This window comes from Coenobita brevimanus, chromosome 114 (genome assembly GCF_032717465.1).
Source record: "Coenobita brevimanus isolate Jiangsu-jjx chromosome 114, ASM3271746v2, whole genome shotgun sequence".
NCBI lineage: Eukaryota > Metazoa > Arthropoda > Malacostraca > Decapoda > Coenobitidae > Coenobita > Coenobita brevimanus.
The window spans coordinates 15,219,139-15,227,530 of NC_137067.1; positions in this window are offsets into that span (position 1 = coordinate 15,219,139).

Consider the following 8,392-nt stretch of genomic DNA (forward strand, 5'->3'; position numbering starts at 1 on the left):
AAAGAGCAAGCAACTATGTCACATCAACATGCTAAAGTTATATCACAAGCGGGATGAAAATAATCCAGTCTGCACTGTAGCTGTTCCACCCGAGTCTGCAAGTGAAGCTCTCCCATGCAGTATGAGCCTGAGTGATAGTTTGGGGAAGAATCCTGATATCATGAATGATCTCCAGACTAAGCTTTCTCATCTACCACCCAAGGAAAGGCAGGAGTTTTCGGCATTACTGCAGGAGTACCCGCAAGTGTTCCGTGCCACTCCAGGAAGAACCACTGTGTTGATGCATGATGTCGATGTTGGAGACGCAAAGCCAATTAAATTGCCTCCTTACCGTGTGAACCCAGTGAAAGTTCCTCTCATCCAGAAGGAGCTTGGCTACCTGTTGGACCACAAGATGATTGAGCCCTGTCAGAGCGAGTGGAGTTCTCCTGTCACTCTGGTCCCTAAGCCAGGTGGGTCACAGAGGCTTTGCATCGACTACAGACGTGTTAATCAGATAACCAAAACAGACACTTACCCTCTCCCTCGTGTGGAAGATTGCATAGACAAGATCGGAAAGGCTAGGTACATAAGTAATTTTGATTTGTTAAAGGGATACTGGCAAGTACCTATGACTGAACGTGCTAGGGAGATCTCATGTTTTGTAACACTAGGAAAGGCTTTTGCATGTTCTGTAATGCCGTATGGTATGAAGAATGCACCAGCCACATTTCAGAAGCTCATGAATGTTGTAACAGAGGGTTTGGCAGGGTGTGTTGTTTATATTGATGATGTATTAATCTTCAGTGACAACTGGAAAGAATACCTATGCCATGTCAGTAAATTTCTTGACCGTTTAGTTCATGCTAATCTTGTAGCTAATTTATCAAAGTGTGAGTTTGGCCAAGCTAAAGTTCAGTACCTTGGGTATGTAATTGGTGATGGACATGTTGCACTACCAGGAGCTAAGGTTCAGGTTATAAGTGAGCTTCCCAGACCTAAAAGTAGGAAAGAGCTACAAAGATTTTTGGGAATGGTAGGTTATTACAGGAGATTTGTTCTTAACTTTTCTATTCTTGTATCACCACTTACAGACCTACTGAAAAAGGGAGTTGAATTTGTCTGGACCGATAACTGTGAATCCTCTTTCAACAAACTTAAAGCTATTCTATTAAGTCAGCCAGTGCTCGCTACTCCAAATTTTGCTAAGCCTTTTAAGATGGCTGTTGATGCAAGTGATACAGGAGCTGGGGCTGTTTTGCTGCAAGAGGATGATCAGGGTATTGAACATCCTGTATCTTATTACAGTAAGAAGTTCACTCCACCTCAAAAGAACTACTCAACTATTGAGAAAGAGCTTTTGGCCTTGATTTTGGGTTTACAGCATTTTTCATTTTATTTGTGTTCTGGTTTTGACCCCATAGTCATTTATACCGATCATAACCCACTGAAATTCCTTAGTAAGTTTAAATATAAAAATCAGAGATTGGCAAGATGGAGTCTACTTCTTCAGGAGTATTCATTAGACATACAACATGTCAAGGGGAAAGAAAATGTTATTGCAGATTGCTTATCTAGACTTTAGACAGATTGTTTAGAGTAATAAGAAATTTCCTTTGTAAATTTCTTTTTCTTTGTGGGGAGGTGTTACATAGCCTATGATTTCATCATCCTTTGTGTAATTTTAACGCACAGTTGCTGCATGTTTGATCCGAGCGTGTTCTGCCTCAGTCCCCCCCTTCTACCGTTATAGTAGAGTAAGTCGACATCTCTGTTATACTTTGCGGGATTGTCATCTCTTTGTCCCCATGGCTTCATTTGCGCGTCCTCATTACAAGTTGTATCAAGCTCTCCTGGCCCCTATATAATGAGCTCAGTGTCTGCATCATTGCCACTTAGATCTGCTCCTCATTTTGTTCACATCGCTGTCCTCCCCTGTACAGATATTATTATTGTGAGTGCTCAAGAAGTCTCCAACCATCTAGCAGCTGTGTGTAATTTGAGTATAACTGTTGTTGCATTTTTTCTTGTACTGTATAGCATAAGTTTAATTTGTAGGCTTAGTGAAGTTTTTGTAATTCATGTATGGATCTTTGTGTCAGTCATTTTTGATAATAGTTTGTATCTGTAATTATTTATCTGGCATTCACTGAGTATTATCTGGTATCTCATTTCATCAGGGCTGACTTAGATAAATTTACTCTTGCTAATTTCGTGTTAATAGAGGCTATTGCAGTTAACCATATATTTAACCTGTTTATTTGCCATTACATTATCTTTATGAGTCCTGAATGTTTTGTTGTTAATTTAAGCATTAAACTTTAACTTGTAATTTTACCTAACTCTTTTGTTTTGAACCTGGAACTTTACGGGACAGTAGTGACTCTTCGTATTCTCACTTAAAGTGTACATTATCTTTCTCTGTTCCGTAACAATATATATATATATATAGATAGATAGATAGATAGATAGATAGATAGATATAACAGAACAGAGGAAGGAAAAACAAATGAGTAAAAAAATAAACCCTACACCACATTACTGGTGTCCTCCATTCATAAAATATCTAACAGTTGGACTTGAACTGCTGTAGGTTGAAGTTTGGAGGGAAACAACTCTGGGGAAGCGAGTTCCTGAGAGATGCAGTTCGGGGAATGAAAGAATTCTGACAGGCAGAAGTTCTGCCATATGGCTGAGTGACGTTCCAGTCATGAGCGCTGCCAGATGCCCGTGTAGCACGAGGGAAGGCATGGGGAGGTGGCATAATGGATGCAGCTTCGTCCGAGCATTTGCCATAAAAATACCTGTAAAATAATGCAAGAGAAGCAACATTCATTCTTACTTGTAGGGGCGGTAGTTTATTTATAATATCAGGGTTATTAATAATTCCAGCAGCTTTGTTCTTAATTTTGTCTTGTTGTTTTAATGTAACCTCTGCAAAACTATCAGTACTTTTTATGATCCCTTGCCCACTTTACTTACAGTATCACAGGACAGGGAATCAGACTGCATAGCAGTTCGGGTTTACCAACACCACGAGTTGAGAATACTGCATATACCCTGTGTTATCAGTCTGAATCTTTCCTTCTTTCTGTCCAACCTTTGGTGGATCGCGGTCCAAAAATGTTTAAAAACCACTGCTCTAAGCCAGTATAAACAGTGAGTGAGGAAGCTACATGTCAAAAGCCCAAGGCAAAATATGGCAAGAGGTGAAGTCCGAGGCAGAGATATGCTAATTGAAAACACACACAAACGTTGCAAACACGGATAAACGCAGAGAGCCGGGGTGGACACACCAGGGCAACCAAGTACTAAAAGTATGGAAAGATCATGGGGTACAGATGGAACCATGTGGAAAGTTGAGCTTAGTAGATGGTGTTACGAAGAAACGATTTGCTGTCCTTTGTAAATACACGAGTAATAATCAGTTAACACCATGAACCTGAGGACGTCATTTTTACCTAATTCCCCTAGACTATTTAATCATATCTCATCTCCTTAAATTTGAATTTAATTATCAGTGTGTAACAAGAATGCAGAGGAAAAGCGTCATCATATCGCAGCGGTAAAAGTTGTTTTGGCTTATGATTCAGACACAGTGACAAAGTAACCTCTACTGTACCTCTTGTCATTTCCTACATAATGGGACATCCTTTACACAATGGAATTATATTACGATACTTCAGCTTTACTGTCATCTATATATTTTGTTGCTTTTCAGTGTACCTGTTGGTTTTGTTGTGATATTACAGTACATTATTGAGGCAATAATGGGCCTCAAAAGTACCCATCACAACTTCTTTCCTTCCTTCCTCAGACTACCTCCAGATCGATTTATTACATCAGCTCTCGCAGGCTTAATCAATCAGATGTCAGGGTCAGAGGGAAAAGTACAAATTCGGCATTAGAACATTTGCTGCGCGTGGCTGTTGCATTGTCTGAGTGTTCTTTCATATTTCAATAATTCGTCTCTGCAGTCCCTCCTTTCTCCACTCTCCTGTCTTTATATCTTTAATGTCATCATAAAGAGTCTAATTTTTCCCTGCCAATTAACCCGAACATTTCTCAACTCACCAGGCTAGCACCACTTCGATTTACTCGCTCTTTTGGATATTTTTGTCATTAACTGTCTGATTTTCTTTCTTTCTTTTTTTTTTTTTGCTGCCATAAAAAGCTTCATCATTTCTAAATTCTCCCACTTTTTTCGTTTCCTCAGACTTCCTGTAAGCCGGCTTGTATATTCATTATATATTTTATCTCCATATGATATCTTTCCGTTTTGTGTCTTTCCAGTTTCAGTGAATTTTTAGTTGCAAAATAAAAAGCTTGACAATCTCTCATCAGTTCCTCGAACTCGTTACATCCCAATTTATTTGTTCAGTGTTTTCTTTGGATGCTCTCCTTGCTTTCCATCTCCTCCTTTCTGTACTCGGTGTCATAATTTCCACTTACATATTTAATTAAATCTCCCTTTTCCTCCATGACCCCATTTTCCTCCATGTTATAATAGCTCTATATTTTTTACCTGATTACTTATTTTCTTGTTCTCTCTTCCATTTTTTCAGCGTCACAGTTTTTTTTTTTATTAAACCATGTCATAAACCGGGCTTCATAATTTCCCTTTTCCTCACTAGCTCCCCTTCTTCCTTCATGAGAATTTCCTCATCTTGATATATTAGTTCTATATATTTTAGGCACCTTTCTCCTTCTTTCAGTTCCTTTTATACTTAGTCCTTTTATTCTTAGTTTCTTTGCAACACAAAAACGCACTGATAATCTTTGTCTGTCTTTCATTTTGCCTCATGCCTTCCTTCATACTGTTTTTTTTTTTTTTTTTTTTAGGTGTCTCCTTTTCCTTATCAACAATTTCTTCCATACCACGTGATTGGTCTTTTTTTTTTTTTTTGTCTTTTCCAACTCCACTTAACGCTTCCTTCCTCGTTTTCAAAATTTCCTTTAGGCTACAAATAACGCATTTGAGAGATTCTCATTTTTCCAGCTCCTCCGCCTCTTACTTTCTCTTTAAGGCAAACTACTATTTGATTAACTTACTCCATAGTGTTTCGTTGTATAATTTTCCATTCTCCTGTCTCCCTTTATTCAGTCAGTTTCTTTCGCATAGGAATAACTTGTTCACCAATCTTACCTATCCAATTCATCCTCATCCCTTTAGGTTAGTATTTTGGTGTTAAATAAATTGATATTTTCACTCCGCCCCAAGCCAGTTTTCTTTATTACACTAAGGAACTTTACAGTCTCACTTCCACCAGATTATTCCCTCCCCTTCTCAGACGCACGCCATCTTGATGTATTCGCTCGGAATTCTTTTTTCATACATGGTTTCTTTGTTTCACACCCACTGTAACAATATCATTTTTACTCCAGTAATACGTTTGAAAGTCTCCGTTTTTCATCTACCCCAACCATAATCTTCCTTCTCTCTTATCAGTTCGGTTCCTTTTAATCAATGACTTTCCATTCCATTAATATTCTCATTTATTTACTCTTTTTCCCCGTTGTTCACCTCAGCATCTTCTCACAGCCTCGTCTTAGTCCCCCAAGTCTCCCCCTCCCCCCGCATTCTTTCCTCCTCCACCACCCATCCAACTGCCTTTCACTTTTCATCCATCTTCCAGACCTTCATCTCCATAATCTTTTATTCCTCTCTTTTTTGGTTTACTTTTGTCACTCGCAGTCCTGTTTCATCTGAGACGGTGCATTATTATCTTTTTCCAACCCAAGTTCGTTGAATTTCATTTTAAAGGTGAAAATATAACCCTCTTCTCCAGTCTTATATATTTCTCTACTAATTTTTCTTTATCTCACTTTTATTTACTTGGTATTATTATTTTTTTTTTAGCCCCTCCTCTCCTCTCTTCTTCCCCCCTCCTCTCCTTTCATCTTCCCACTCCTCTCCTTTCATCTTCCCACTCCTCTCCTCTCCTCTTCCCCGCTCCTCTCCTCTCCTCTTCCCCGCTCCTCTCCTCTCCTCTTCCCCGCTCCTCTCCTCTCCTCTTCCCACCCCTCCTTTTCTCTCTCCTCCCCCCGTCGTTTTGCTCCCCATTCCTTTCCTATCTTCATCCCCCTTCCTCTCCTCTCTTCTTCTCCCTCGTCTTCTCTTTTCCTCCTTCCTCGTCTTCTCTTTTCCTCCTTCCTCGTCTTCTCTTTTCCTCCTTCCTCGTCTTCTCTCTTCTTTCCCCCCCCCTCTTCTCTCTTCATCCCCCTGCTCTTCTCTCTTCATCCCCCCTCTCTTCTCTTTTCTTCCCCTTCCTCTTCCCTCTTCTTCCCTTCATCTTCCCTTCATCTTCAACTGCAATCTATCCTTATTCATTCCACCTCCAACGTGCTCTCCATCTCAAACCTCTTTCACCTCGAATGAAGAGAGAACCTGTATTTTTACACAGGAAAAATCATCAGAAATTACCAATATGCCGGGAATCGAACCCAGGACTCTCACGTGAGAGCCCGGCAGCATACCACTACACCACGACCAGGTAAAAGTTAACTCACGTTGTCACAATCTGGGTTCGATTCCCGGCATATTGGTAATTTCTCTGATGCTTTTTCCTGTGTAAAAATACAGGTTCTCTCTTCATTCTGATTTGCCGTAAGTGTTTGGGATAGATTAAAAGCATCTACTTGCCCGAGTGCCAGGGGGTTAACTCACCCTCTTCAGGCCCACAGTGGGGACGGAGGGACGTTGGTTACAAGATTGTGACAACGTTAGTTAACTTTTTACCTGGTCGTGGTGTAGTGGTATGCTGCCTGGCTCTCACCTGAGAGTCCTGGGTTCGGTTCCCGGCATATTGGTAATTTCTCTGCTGACTCATTCACCTCATTTTCCTTCTCGTATTTCATATTCATCCACGTTATAGCTTTATAGTCCCATTTCCTCACATCTCTCTCCATTTACAACTTGCCTTGCATAGTCGTGCTGCTTCTTGCGTAATCTCTTCCATTTTTTTTCAGTATTTGGCTTATCATATTCCCTGTCATAGCCGAACTTCAACTTATTATAATCACTTTTTGACTCGCTCATCACACCTTGTCGTCTTCATCTCCCCTTCCATCATATTCTTACAACTTCGCGTCAAGAGTTGCTCTTTTCGATTTGCTGCCGTAAACTGTTATCCCTTATGGTTATTTTCGTTCACGTTTGTGCCACCTTCATTGATGGTTTGACCTAGATTTTTTGAGCCAGGCCTCTCATTTCTTGTTTCCCTTCTCCACCTCATCTCTTCCTTTCCTCCTCTTCCTCCTCCTCTTCCCCCGGCTCTTGCTCCTTCTCTGCCTCTTTCCCTTTCTTTTTCTTTCCCTTTCCCTTTCCCTTTCCTCCTCCTCCTCCTCCTCCTCCTCCTCCTCCTCCTCCCCTCGCCTTGCCTTTCCACTACAGTAGTTATTTTTCCTCGTAACTACCAGATCGTCACGCCAGCCGCCGCTCACACCTCCTCTCCTGACAATTTTTAAAAGTTCTCCCTTTAAGGGTTTTATCGGCAATATTTTCTATTTCTTCATTCTTGTTTCTGTGCTCGCTCTCTCTCTCTCTCTCTCTCTCTCTCAAAATTTTAGTTCCACCTTTTCCTCCTTGTTTTCCCTTCGCCATGGTACTCTTTACCCACCACGCTTTCATCGTTTTCCTTATTAGTCTTCCGGAGCCTCGTTTCTGTCCAATCCGTCTCCTTCACCGCTGCTCTTATATCATCTTACAGTAACACATCGTATCTCTTTTTTCTCTTGGATTCATTTTCAAAGTTTTTATACTGTTTTCCATGCTTTATTGTCCGTGTCATTTATAATCTTTCTTTTTTGTCATTGGGCCAAAAAGTTCATATCTCTTCCTCAGTCTTCTTCCATTACTAAACTTTCTATTATGACTCCTTTTTCATTCATTTTCCTTATGATCTTCTGCACTTTATCATTTCTCTTCCTCTCACCATTATCACATTCATTTTTCTTCGTAAGTGCTCATCCATTAATTTCCTTTTTCTGGTTTTCATTGCTTTAATTTTTCCCCTCACTCCTCGCTTACCTTCCATTCGTCTCAGCGTGGTCATCATTCATTTTGTTACCTAATTCTTACGGTAATAAACATCCTCCTCCACTATATTTCATTGCCTTTTTGTTAACTTCCTGTGTTTTTCTTTTTTGCAGTTCATGCCTTCTTTCTGGCGGCTCTTCACTCAGCCTTTCATTATGTCTTTATTGCACACTTTTCCTAATTAATTTCCTGATGCTTCCTTCAGCATAATTCCTTCTCCTTTCCATATCTCGCTATTCCTTTCCCCTTGTTCCTCCTTTCATGTTTGTCATCTCTTCTTCCTTCCTTCCCTCCTTCTTCTGTCCCCTCCCTTCCTCACCCTCCTCCTCTCCCTTTCACCGCCCTCTCTTCCTCCCTCACACTTCCTTCTATCGC